The 13669-nt window shown below is 41.4% G+C and overlaps 1 long non-coding RNA gene across 1 annotated transcript in view; it reads right to left on the bottom strand.

The window, feature by feature from the left end:
* Nucleotides 1–4183: 4183 nt before the first annotated feature.
* LOC122459404 overlaps nucleotides 4184–13669 on the bottom strand; it is a 132114-nt gene continuing 122628 nt past the window's right edge. Inside the window, exon 5 of the long non-coding RNA XR_006280070.1 lies at nucleotides 4184–4290. This is a non-coding gene — a long non-coding RNA (uncharacterized LOC122459404). The remainder of the gene's footprint in view (nucleotides 4291–13669) is intronic.

The following is a 13669-nucleotide window of genomic DNA, read 5'->3' on the forward strand; positions in this document are numbered from 1 at the left end:
ATCCAGGTGTGCAATTCTGTACTGTGCTTTAAGAGGTGCAGCACAAAACGTCACAGCACTTGGGAGTGGTAGCTAAGGTGACATATAAGTCACCTTTGTGCTCATCCAATCTTGAGCCGCTCTGGGGTCTTTAGCTTAATTTAGACAGCCCTGGGGGCCTAAATTACAGCAGCCTCCCAGGGCTGCCCTAAGGGTCACAGTGCTGTTCAGAAGGTCTGCAGCACAGCCTGCTGCAGCCTTGTCCCTGACATGCCTTTCCTGTCCCAACCCCTGCACCAGCATGCCCCATAGGTATGGGGCATAGCCAAAGTTTGCAAAAGGGTCCTCAGAAGGAAGTGTTACAGCTGTCTTCTGCAGTGCCTTTGATATGGAAAACCATCCATAGCTGGAACTGTGGCTTTTAGGCCTCCTTTTACATCACTCTGGCCCTTTTACATCACATAAAGGCGATGTTGTTGCAGTGGGAATCTCATCTCCAAACCTTTTGCAAGTAGGAATGCAGCTCCCTGAATCCCTCCTCTTCCTATGATTTCTTTACTTTTGTGTAATTCTCTTATTGCCCCCTCATTTCTATCAACATTTTTCTGATTTGCAACTTTCTAATAGGTTCTTTCCCTTGCAACTCTCCTATAAACCCAGATTTTAATCCACCTGTAATTCTTTCACCTCTTCCTCCCCTCACAGAGCAAACTAGTCAGTGTTGCAAGATTTCTTGAAGAAAAATTTAGTAGTTATATATATTAAAAAAACCCACAAAATGTTTTGATTGATGAAATGAAAAACGGGGACATTTCAGGTGTTGTGAAAATGTTCTGGTATCACCAGGGCATTATATGAAAAAAACAGAAAATATGGCCCATTTAAGGCTGCCTCATGTTAAAAATGATTTGTACAGAAGTTCTGTCCCATTTATATGAGTTAGTTTGCAACAGGAATGCCCATCTGGAGCACAAAAAGGTGAACCATTGTGCATTGGCACGAGAATTATAAAATGAAATAAATAATATCACTTCTATCTGAGGATCTCAAAGTGATGTCCTTATTGGGTTCCATATGTGTTGCTTTTATAATAGAAGTGCAGGCAAAGAAAAAAATATAGTTCTTCCACTGTGATTATAATGGCTTCTTTGGAGAAGACTTGATCTCAAATGGAAATCTGTAAGATATTTTCATTATAGTAGAATCACAGACAGAGATGGAAACAAACTGTATAGGCCATCCTATACACCTACCAGTGAAGTATGTAGCATACTTTCTGCCAGTTTGTCCTTTCTCATTTCTGAACTCTCTGGGGGTTCAAGCCCTTGAGTTTCCACCATTTCCCTTGATACCCTACTCCATAATCTACTAGATCTCCTACTGAGGAAGGTCCCCCCCCACTCAATATATAGTCCAAGCTATCCTCAGCGCATTGATGAAGACTTTATGAGCCCTTTAGAAGCTATCATTAAACTGTGCTTATTTAGAAAAAGTAGTCACTGCGCAGAAGTGCATGAAGTGCTAGTTTTGGTACACCTAATTGCTTAATCAAGCTTTGCAAAAAAAAAAAAAAACCCAACAACAACATCAAGGAATTCATTTTTTTTTTCAAAATATCACACAAAACATTTTTCTATTTCAAGTGATTTTGCTCCTCTCAGTTTTGCTTTACCACAGACACTTTGTGGCAGAGGAACAAAGGTTATTAAATATTTAATTATTGGGAAGGCACAAACGACTGATGGATTCAGTAGAACCAGCCAAGTTTCATGATTTCACCACACTGTGGCTGAGTAAGATTGACATTTGGCTTTCATTCAGTGTTTTTCATCATTCCACCAGAAATAAACACAGAGGGGCCTATTCTCAATATGTTTATGCATCAGTAACTTATATTACTTCTGGAAACTGTGAAATTTATGCCAGTTGGTTGTAAAAGAGAGTACAGTTTGCCTTTTCTCCTCCACTAGTCCCACAACCCAGAATCAATGTGTGTGCAATTTTCCTCCTCCTCACACCACATGTTATTCCAGGGAGCATAGTCCAAGAAATAAATGGACATACACCCCCACCCCCCAATACAATCCATCACCATAATGGGATTTTCTGTCTCAACTGTACAAACAAGAAATGGGCCTAGTAGCAAAATTCATATGTGAATCTAAACTTGATCCAAACAAAATGTTTGTTAAGATGCAGCATTTTGATTCAGTCCAAGATAGAGATAGGGCCCTGCCTCAGCATTTGGATCTGGATTCAGATCCGAACTTTCACAGAGTATGGAGATACTGAGACCCAGGCTTTTGGCTAGTACAAATATAGCTGAAATGTTTTCATTATGTGTTTGCTTAGCCCTAGTTTTTAGAAGGTTAGCATTTCCGATTGCAATCTTTGGTAGACTGAAAATTATTAAGGCTACATCTACAGTGAGGTTTTCTTCTTCAAGTTTCCTGCCACTGGACTATCACCAGTGCAGCTCCGCCAATGAAAGCACAAGTAGGAACAGTAGTGTACACAAGGAAACAGTGGTCACTGACACACTTTCCACTACATCATCTAGACTTATTCTAAGCAGAATTAGAGCAAACAACATGGTGGTAAAAGTACCAGTGCCTTATTTACACTGGAGTTCCCATGATTGCTATCACTGGTGAAGATGTGCCATTGATGAAGCAACAGGGAAAATTTTTAGGGGAAAAAACCCCTCACTGTGTTTAGTACAGTTCACATGAAACAGGTTTTGAGAACAATTTGTATCATAATGAATAGTGTATATGAAATCATTTTTAAAAGTGGCTGAGCTCACTCACACTCCTGCTTCTTCTCTGCAGAGCAGTAGTGCAGAAAACCCCATTAGAGACATACATTTAAGCTGAGAACTTTTCATAGGATGGTTTAAATGAGGTAGTACAGACAAGGTCTGATTCTTCATTGAAAAGAACCCTTCTTTGAAAAGACAGACATGAAAAACCTGAGGACTTTTACTGTGAAGGTTATACTCATGTTTTCACTTTATTCATTTCCTGAAAGCTGAAAGGGGTCTACTGTATCCCACACACTTGCTAGTCCCTGATGAGACGTATGCCTATGCCTGTTCTGGCATACCGAAGTAATTTCCATAGCTGCTTCATCCATTTACTTACTACTCCCAACTGGCATCCTATCTATGCATATTGTTATTGGAACTCCTCTGCCAAACTTATAAATATTGTGTGTTCTGCTTGTCTAAATATTGGGCTGGTCACTGTATGAGTATAAGGAGTTAATTCAAGAAGGGTCTGGCTGCACCTACTTGCAGGAAAGACAACAGAGGCCTGATAACACCTGATCTGCAAATACCTGAATCAAGGCAGAACAAATGGCTTCAAAGGCTATTTTTGACCCTGATGTGGCACCCAAACTGGTTTAACAAAGCTAAAGAAACACAGGAGAGAACAAAGGACTTTGGCTGTTTTTAAAAGAAGACACACTCCCTGATGAAGGAGATGAGTTGGAGCTAAGCTGAACCCAGACTCCTGGAGTTAAGGGTGTCTAGGGTAATCTAGAGCTGCCGAGGCCTATAGGTAAGGAAGATATATGTGTATAGGCCCTTTATTGTGTTAAAAAAAGTATCTCCTATACTTTGCCATATCCTTACTGTTAAGATTAAAAGCTGGCTGGTTACTGTATTAGCCACTGGTCACAACCACTTCCTCTGATTATGACAACATATCACTAGAGTTCTTGAAGCAACTCAGGACTCGTGCTCACCAGTGTCTGGCACAGTTTTTCATGTGAGTGGTCAATGAAGAGTGACTTCCAAAGACATGATGAACATCAAAAAAGTCATTGCTCTCCTGAAACCAGGGAAAGACCTACATAATGTTGCAAACTATCAACCGATATCTCTGTTAAATGTGCCATTCAAGGTGCTGGAGTGTCACATTCTTCAGTGCATCGCCCCAGGAATGGAGTCAATACTCTGCATCAAGCAAGCAGGCTTTTGAAGAAGTTGGAACACCAGTGATCAAGTTTTCACAACATTAATCAAAAATGGTTTTCAGAAAAAAAAATGAAGACAGGAGCAGTATTTCTGGGTCTGACAGCAGCATATGACATGGTCTAGCACACAAAGCTCTTAATCAAATTGTCAAGAGTCCCATCATGAGCAGTCAATGTCGCTGACCTCCTCCTCCACAGCAGATGTTTCAGAGTGTACACGGGAGACAGAGTTAGTGCATGGAGAAGACAAAACCAGGGTCTACCCCAAGGCTCTGTGCTGGCACCAATGCTTTTCAACTTGTACACAAATGGCCTTCTGCTCACCCAGTCCTGCAAGTTCACATATATAGATGACATTTGTTTAGGCATCCAAGCATAGTCATTCCCAGAACTTGAAAACACACTAAATGTCACCTTGTTTAAGATGGCTGAATACTGTAGGCAGTGGCATTTATAACCAAGTGTGACCAAGACAATTTCAAGTGTGTTCCATCTTTACCACACTAAAGCAGACTCCGAACTGGATATCTTTCTCAGCGTACATTGCTTGAAACATGAATCCCACTCAGTCTCTCTCTCACATACTTTAACCACCTGAGGAGAACTGCAACTAAGGTGAGGACATGTAACAACCTTCTAAGCAAATTGGACAGCATTTTATGGGGAACAAACAGTCAAACTCTCCATCATCCAGGTAAGATCTCTGTTACTCGACAGCAGAATACTGTGCTCTAGTCTGGCTTCATTTGTCTCATGTCAGATTGGTTGACTTAACTAAATTCAACTGTGTGCACTGTAACTGGAATGATTCGACCCACACCAGTAATGTGGCTCTCTGTGTTAAGCAACACTACTCCTCCACACATCTGATATGAGGAGGTTACAGCCAGAATGGTTGAGAAGATGAGGGTAAACCCAATCCTATCAGTATACACTGACCTCTTCAACCACCCCCGTGCACGCTTGTCATTGACTCACCCACTCTGTGCCCATTACCCTGTCCAGATTTCTCTGTGATGTTGATGTGATATGAAGAATGGTCTGCAGCTGACATTAGAAACCAGTCTCTCATAACTGACATGACCACGTGTGTGTGACATACCAGGGTACAATCCAGACTAATGAGTAGCTGTGTCACCCCTGCCTTCTAACCGGGGGTGCCCTTTACAATACTTTGCTACTGTAACCTCCAGTGTGGACTGCTCACAAACAGCCTCGAGCATGCAAATCACTCCCAGCTATGTCTGGGTGTGTGCTGTGGTCAGCCAGCCACACCACGGCTCTCACCAACCTGGGTTATATTGCAGGGTAACCCCAACATACCCCCAGTCTTAGCTTTTCCCCAAAGATACATATGACCTGTACTGCCCAGCCCTCTCCTGGACAATACAAGTTTTATATAAAAGTCAGTTATTTCTTTAATAGAAATAATATGCACACAACTTGTCACCCTAAGTAGAGTTTCTCCAAAAACTTCAATTTAAACACACTGGATTAGATAAAACAATAAAACAACTTTTTAAGTACAAAGAGAGAGATTTTAGGTGAGTACAAGTGATGAGGCAGAATGGTCAGAAATGGTTGCAAGAATAAAAGAAAACACAACTGGTGCCTAACAAGCTATATTAAATTCCAAAGTTCTCACCACATGCTTTCAGTGGTCTTACTGACCAGACTTCTTAGGTTAGGACCCCTTCTCCCAGAATCCAACAAACACTTCCTTTGTCACTTCATGTGCCATGAATGTGATGGGCAGGAAGAGGGTGCCTCCTTTTTAATAGTTTCACCTCTTGAAAAACATTTCCAGATTAGATTCAGGAGACAAAGAGTCTATGTGAAAGGATATTCTCACAGGTGGTGGAAAAAACAGCAGAGAATTTCCTTTGTCTCTCCTTCCTTCTTGTTTACCCTGTTTACTCCTTAAATGAAAATTAAGCAGAGCACAGATTCCTTTGTTTTAGGACAAACCTGTTTGCCAATTTCTGCTTGGATAGGGATGTGGTTTGGAACATGTATTAACATCATCATACAGGGAAATCTTATAACTTCACATACAATGTTGCCACACATTTTGCCAGGACAATAATGACCAGCAAATTATATCTCACAAGATGTACTTTGTACAAAGATTATTACAATAGTATGTAGGGTGTGAATACAGGGGTACATTCCATCATAGCATGTGCCCAGTTTTTGGTGTCACATTAGCGATCTTCCAGTCATCTGGTACAGAAGCTGATTTAAATGATAGAGTACATACCACAATTAGTAGTTTTGCAATTTCACATTTGAGATCTGAAGGAACTCTTGCATGCATACCATCTGGCCTGGTGACTTATTACTCTTTAATTTATCAATTTGTTCCAAATCCTCCTCTAATGACACCTCAATCTGGGACAGTTCCTCAGTTTTGTCAACTAAGAATGACGACTCAGGTTTATGAATCTCCCTCACATTCTCAGCTGTGAAGACTGATGCAAAGAATTCATTTAGTTTGTCTGCAATAGCCTTATCTGCCTTAAATGCTCCTTTATTATCTTGATCTTCCAGTGGCCCCACCGGTTGTTTAGCAGGCTTCTGGTGTACTTAAAAATTTTTTTTTTTATTGCAGTTTTTGAGTTTTTGGCTAGCTGTTCTTCATATTCTTTTTTGGCCTTCCTAATTATATTTTTACACTTCACTTGCCGGAGCTTTTGCTCCTTTCTGTTTTCCTCACTAGGATTTAACTTCCAGTTTTTAAAGGATGCCTTTTTGCTTCTAACTGCTTCTTTTACTTTGCTGTTTAGCCACAGTGGCACTTTTTTGGTCCTTGAATTTCCTTGAATTCCTCTTCAATTTCCATTCACTGAAGCCATTGAGAAGAAACAGTCAAACATACAAATTCTTCACAAATAGCTTTTTTTGTTTAATGTTGCTTTCCTTTCCTATAGTCTTCTATCTGATGGCTGAACTTTGTGACTTTGTCCTCACACACAATTATTTCAGATTTGGGGATAATTTATACCTTCAATTCAGCGGGTCTGCTAGGGTACCCGCATGGCCCCACAGTATGCCAACATTTTTATGGCTGACTTAGAACAACTCAGCTCTCATCCCCTAAGGCCCCTACTCTACTTGCGCTACACTAATGACATCTTCATCATCTGGACCCATGGGAAGGAGGCCCTTGAGGAATTCCACCAGAATTTCAACATTTCCACCCCACCATCAACCTCGGCCTGGACCAGTCCACACAAGAGATCCACTTTCTAGACACTCCAGTGGAAATAAGCGATGGTCACTTAAACACCACCCTATACCGGAAACCTACTGACCACTATATTTACCTACATGCCTCCAGCTTTCATCCAGACCACATCACATGATCCAGTGTCTACAGCCAAGCTTTAAGATACAACTGCATTTGTTCCAATCCCTCAAACAGAGACAAACACCTACAGGATCTCTATCAAGCATTCTTAAAACTGCAATACCCACATGGTGAAGAGATGAAAGACTGACAGACCCAGAAGGGTACCCAGAAGTCACCTATTATAGGACAGGCCCAACAAAGAAAGTAGCAGAACACCACTAGCTGTCACCTACAGCCCCCAACTAAACCCTCTCCAGCGCATCATCAAGGATCTACAACCTATCCTGAAGGATGATCCCTCACTCTCACAGACCTTGGAAGACAGGCCTGTCCTTGCTTACAGACAGCCCCCCAACCTGAAACAAATACTCACCAGCAATTACACACCAGACAATAAAAACACTAACCTAGGAACCAATCCCTGCAACAAATCCCGGTGCCAACTCTGTCCACATATCTATTTAAGGGACACCATCATAGGACCTAACCACATCAGCCACACCATCAGGGGCTTATTCACTTGCACATCTGCCAATGTGATATATGCCATCATGTGCCAGAAATACCCCTCTGCCATGTACATTGGCCATACCAGACAGTCTGTATGCAAAAGAATAAATGGACACAAATCAGACATCAAGAATGATAACATTCAAAAATCAGTAGGAGAACAATTCAATCTCCCTGGACACTCAATAACAGACTTAAAAGTGGCAATTCTTCAACAAAAAAAGTCAAAAACAGACTCCAATGAGAAACCGCAGAATTGGAATTAATTTGCAAAGTGGACACCATCAAATTAGGCCTGAATAAAGACTGGGAGTGGATGGGTCACAATAAAAACTAATTTCCCCCTGCTGATACTCACATCTTCTTGTCCACGGTTTGAAATGGGCCACCTTGATTACATTGGCCTCATTTGCACTACAAAAGTGATTTTTCATAGATAGATTCATAGATACTAAGGTCAGAAGGGACCATTCTGATCATCTAGTCTGACCTCCTGCACAGTGCAGGCCACAGAATCTCACCCACCCACTCCTATGAAAAACCTCACCCATGTCTGAGCTATTGAAGTCCTTAAATCATGGTTTAAAGACTTGAAGGAGCAGAGAAGCCTCCCTCAAGTCAACCATGCCCCATGCTACAGAGGAAGGCGAAAAACCTCCAGGACCTCTCCAATCTGCCCTGGAGGAAAATTCCTTCCCGACCCCAAATATGGCGATCAGCTAAACCCTGAGCATATGGGCAACATTCACCAGCCACATACTGCAGAAAATTCTTTCCTGGGTAACTCAGATCCCATCCATCTAATATCCCATCTCAGGGGATTTGGCCTATTTACCCTGAATATTTAAAGATCAATTACTTACCAAAATCCCATTACCCCATCATACCATCTCCTCCATAAACTTATCAAGTAGAAACTTAAAACCAGATAGATCTTTTGCCCCCACTGCTTCCCTTGGAAGGCTATTCCAAAACTTCACTCCTCTGATGGTTAAAAACCTTCGTCTGATTTCAAGTCTAAACTTCCTGGTGGACAGTTTATACCCATTTGTTCTTGTGTCCACATTGGTGCTGAGCTTAAATAATTCCTCTCCCTCTCCTGTATTTATCCCTTGGATATATTTATAGAGAGCAATCATATCTCCCCTCAACCTTCTTTTAGTTAGGCTAAACAAGCCAAGCTCCTTAAGTCTCCTTTCATAAGAGAAGTTTTCCATTCCTCGGATCATCCTAGTAGCCCTTCTCTATACCTGCTCCAGCTTGAATTCATCCTTTTTAAACATGGGAGACCAGAACTGCACACAGTATTCTAGGTGAGGTCTCACCAGTGCCTTGTATAACGGTACTAAAACCTCCTTATCCCTACTGGAAATGCCTCTCCTGATGCATCCCAAAACTGCATTAGCTTTTTTCACAGCCATATCACATTGGCAGCTCATAGTCATCCTATGATCAACCAATACTCCAAGGTCCTTCTCCTCTTCCGTTACTTCTAATTGATGCGTCCCCAATTTATAACTAAAATTCTTGTTATTAATCCCTAAATGCATAACCTTACACTTCTCACTATTAAATTTCATCCTATTACTATTACTCCAGTTTACAAGGTCATCCAGATCCTCCTGTACAATATCCCGATCCTTCTCCGAATTGGCAATACCTCCCAGCTTTGTATCATCTGCAAACTTTATTAGCACACTCCCACTTTTTGTGCCAAGGTCAGTAATAAAAAGATTAAATAAGATTGGTCCCAAAACCGATCCCTGAGGAACTCCACTGGTAACCTCCCTCCAACCTGACAGTTCGCCTTTCAGTAGGACCCGTTGCAGTCTCCCCTTTAACCAATTCCTTATCCACCTTTTGATGTTCATATTGATCCCCATCTTCTCCAATTTAACTAATAATTCCCCATGTGGCACGGTATCAAATGCCTTACTGAAATCTAGGTAAATTAGATCCACTGCATTTCCTTTATCTAAAAAATCTGTTACTTTTTCAAAAAAGGAGATTAGGTTGGTTTGGCACGATCTACCTTTTGTAAAACCATGTTGTATTTTGTCCCATTTACCATTGACTTCAATGTCCTTAACTACTTTCTCCTTCAAAATTTTTTCCAGGACCTTGCATACTACAGATGTCAAACTTACTGGCCTGTAGTTACCCGGATCACTTTTTTTTCCTTTCTTAAAAATAGGAACTATATTAGCAATTCTCCAATCATTCGGAACTACTCCTGAGTTTACAGATTCATTAAAAATTCTTGCTAATGGGCTTGCAATTTCAGGTGCCAATTCCTTTAATATTCTTGGATGAAGATTATCTGGGCCCCCCGATTTAGTCCCATTAAGCTGTTTCAGTTTTGCTTCTACCTCAGATATGGTAATATCTACCTCTATATCCTCCTTCCCATTTGTCATGCTACCATTATCCCCAAGATCCTCTTTAGCCTTATTAAAGACTGAGGCAAAGTATTTGTTTAGATATTGGGCCATGCCTAGATTATCTTTAACCTCCACTCCATCCTCAGTGTTAAGCGGCCCCACTTCTTCTTTCTTAGTTTTCTTCTTATTTATATGGCTATAGAACCTTTTACTATTGGTTTTAATTCCCTTTGCAAGGTCCAACTCTACTCGACTTTTAGCCTGTCTCACTTTATCCCTACATGTTCTGACCTCAATTAGGTAGCTTTCCTTGCTGATCCCTCCCATCTTCCACTCCCTGTATGCTTTCTGCTTCTTCTTAATCACCTCTCTAAGATGCTTGCTCATGCAGCTTGGTCTACAGCTCCTTCCTATGAATTTTTTCCCCTTTCTTGGGATACAGGCTTCCGATAGCTTCTGCAGTTTTGATTTAAAGTAATCCCAGGCCTCCTCTACCTTTAGATCCACAAGTTCTTCAGTCCAATCCACTTCCCTAACTAATTTCCTTAATTTTTGAAAGTCAGCCCTTTTGAAATCAAAACCCCTAGTTGCAGATTTATTTTTGTTAATCCTTCCATTTAGTTTGAACTGAATTAGCTCATGATCACTTGAGCCAAGATTGTCCCCTACAACCATTTCTTCTATGAGGTCCTCGCTACTCACCAAAATTAAATCTAAAATGGCATCCCCTCTAGTCGGTTCAGCAACTACTTGATGAAGGAATCCATCAGCTATCGCATCTAGGAAAATCTGAGCCCTATTATTATTACTAGCACTGGTCCTCCAGTCTATATCTGGGAAGTTAAAGTCTCCCATGATCACACAGTTTCCATTAGTATTTACTTTATTAAAGACATTAAAAAGGGCTCTATCCATATCCAAATTAGATCCCGGAGGTCTATAGCACACCCCAAGCACTATCGTAGGAGAGGCTTTATTAGTTTTCTTCCCCAATGTAATTTTTGCCCAGACGGACTCTGTCTTATCCATTGCATCGCTTCTTATTTCTTTACATTCTACCTCATCATTGATATACAATGCTACTCCACCACCTTTACCTTTGTTTCTGTCTTTCCTAAAGAGCACATACCCTTCAATACCTGTAGTCCAGTCATGACTACTATTCCACCATGTTTCTGTTATCCCTATAATATCTGGTTTCACTTCCTGCACCAGTAGCTCTAGTTCCTCCATTTTGTTACCTAGGCTCCTCGCATTGGTGTATAAACATCTTAATTTTTGCTGTTTGGCCTCGCTCACATTTTGTACCCTATTAGGCACAGTCATTCTACAGCCAGTATAACCTATTAGACTAGTATCCACACCGCCCTCGCTCCTTATATACATTCTCCTACCCACGGCTGTATCCTTTCTTACTTCGTCTTCTTCCCTCTCCATGCTAAAATCTGGCGTGGAGATTTCCTGGACATCTCCCATCCATTTCCCCCTAATTCCTAGTTTAAAGCTCTCTTTATCAGTTGTGCCAGCCTCCATCCTAGAAGTCTATTTCCTTCCCTACTCAGATGAAGTCCATCCCGAGAGAACTGTCCTCTGTCCGTGAATGCCTCCCAGTGGCCATACATCCCAAAGCCCTCCTTATAGCACCACTGCCTAAGCCATCTGTTGACAGTCATAATCTTGTCACACCTTTGTTGCCCTTCTCTAGGAACAGGAAGGATCCTGCTATTTTTCCTCCCTTTGTATTCACCCCTTCTTGTCAACTGTTAAGACTAGACCACTTCCACCTTAATTGAATTGGCTCGTTAGCACTGACCCCCCACTTGGTAAGGCAATTCCCATCTTTTCATGTGCTGTGTATTTATACTTGCCTACTGTATTTTCCACTCCATGCACCTGATGAAGAGGGTTTTAGCGCATGAAAGCTTATGCCCAAATAAATGTTAGTCTCTAAGGGTACATCTATATTACCCACTGGATTGGTGGGCAGCAATCAATCCAGCGGGGATCAATTTATCATGTCTAGTCTAGACGTGATAAATTGACCCGCCGAGCAGTCTCCCGTTGACTGCTGTATGCCACCTCCACGAGAGGCACAGGCAGAGTCGATGGGGAAATGATAGCAGTTGACTCACCGTAGTGAAGACACCGCGGTGAGTAGATCTAAGTGTTTTGACTTCAGCTACGTTATTCACGTAGCTGAAGTTGCGTAACTTAGATCGATCCCCTCCCCCTCCCCCAGTGTAGACCAGGGCTAGGTGCCACAAGGTCTCCTTGTTATCACAAGAAGACCACTTCAATAACTGGAATATATCACTATGAACAATTATCTATAGCATAAAACTCTGGTCAACTCTATAGCTTTAAAAATAAAGGACACATTCTGCATTATGACAGGTTTCAGAGTAGCAGCCATGTTAGTCTGTATTCGCAAAAAGAAAAGGAGTACTTGTGGCACCTTAGAGACTAACAAATTTATTTGAGCATAAGCTTTCATGAGCTACAGCTCACTTCATTGGATGCATACAGTGGAAAATATAGTGAGGAGATTTATATACACAGAGAACATGAAATAATGGGTGTTACCATACAGACTGTAACAAGAGTGACCAGGAAAGGTGAGCTATTACCAGCAGGAGAGCAGGGGGGGACGGGGGGGACCTTTTGTAGTGATAATCAAGGTGGGGTGTAGTGATAATCACTGTGTTCTCTCTCAACAGTTGACAAGAATGTCTGAGGAACAATAGTAGGTGGGGAGGGGGAATAAACATGGGGAAATAGTTTTACTTTGTGTAATGACCCATCCACTCCCAGTCTTTATTCAAGCCTAAGTTAATTGTATCCAGTATGCAAATTAATTCCAATTCAGCAGTCTCTCCTTGGAGTGTGTTTTTGAAGTTTTTTTTGTTGAAGAATTGCAACTTTTAGGTCCATTCATGGGGCTGTGCAGCAAAGCTGAAATTCATCTCTCTAGAGCAGGCAAGCACAAGTGCTACGTGCTACACAAGTCTTCAAAACAAGGTTTAAGTGGTGAATAGGTCTGGAACTGGACATCTAAACAGAGTGAATTTTATTGGAAGTCACAAACTTTGCAATACACTTATAGTAATTCCAGAGACCCAGTGAACATCCATTTAGAATGAAGAAGTTCTGTAGAAAAAAAGGTCTTCACTATAAATCAGTTTCATTATTCTAAACCATTGGAAATTTTCCAATGGACTTCAGTGGGCTTTGGTTCATGCCCTCAGTGCGCAGGCTAGACAGTGAAGGCGGCAGCCTGTGGCTAAAATGATCCATCGGGTTTGGCGGTTACTCAAGTTAAATTTAGCAAACTAAGTCACAGGTGTTTGGGAGAGATGTGCTTGACCCTAAACAAAATCTGAACACCCCCCAACATGGCTGAAGTTCAAATCTAGATCTAGCTCTTGTCTGTGGTAATAGGTGGCAGTATAAAACTATAAGATATGCA

Source organism: Dermochelys coriacea, chromosome 3 (assembly GCF_009764565.3).
Source record: "Dermochelys coriacea isolate rDerCor1 chromosome 3, rDerCor1.pri.v4, whole genome shotgun sequence".
NCBI lineage: Eukaryota > Metazoa > Chordata > Testudines > Dermochelyidae > Dermochelys > Dermochelys coriacea.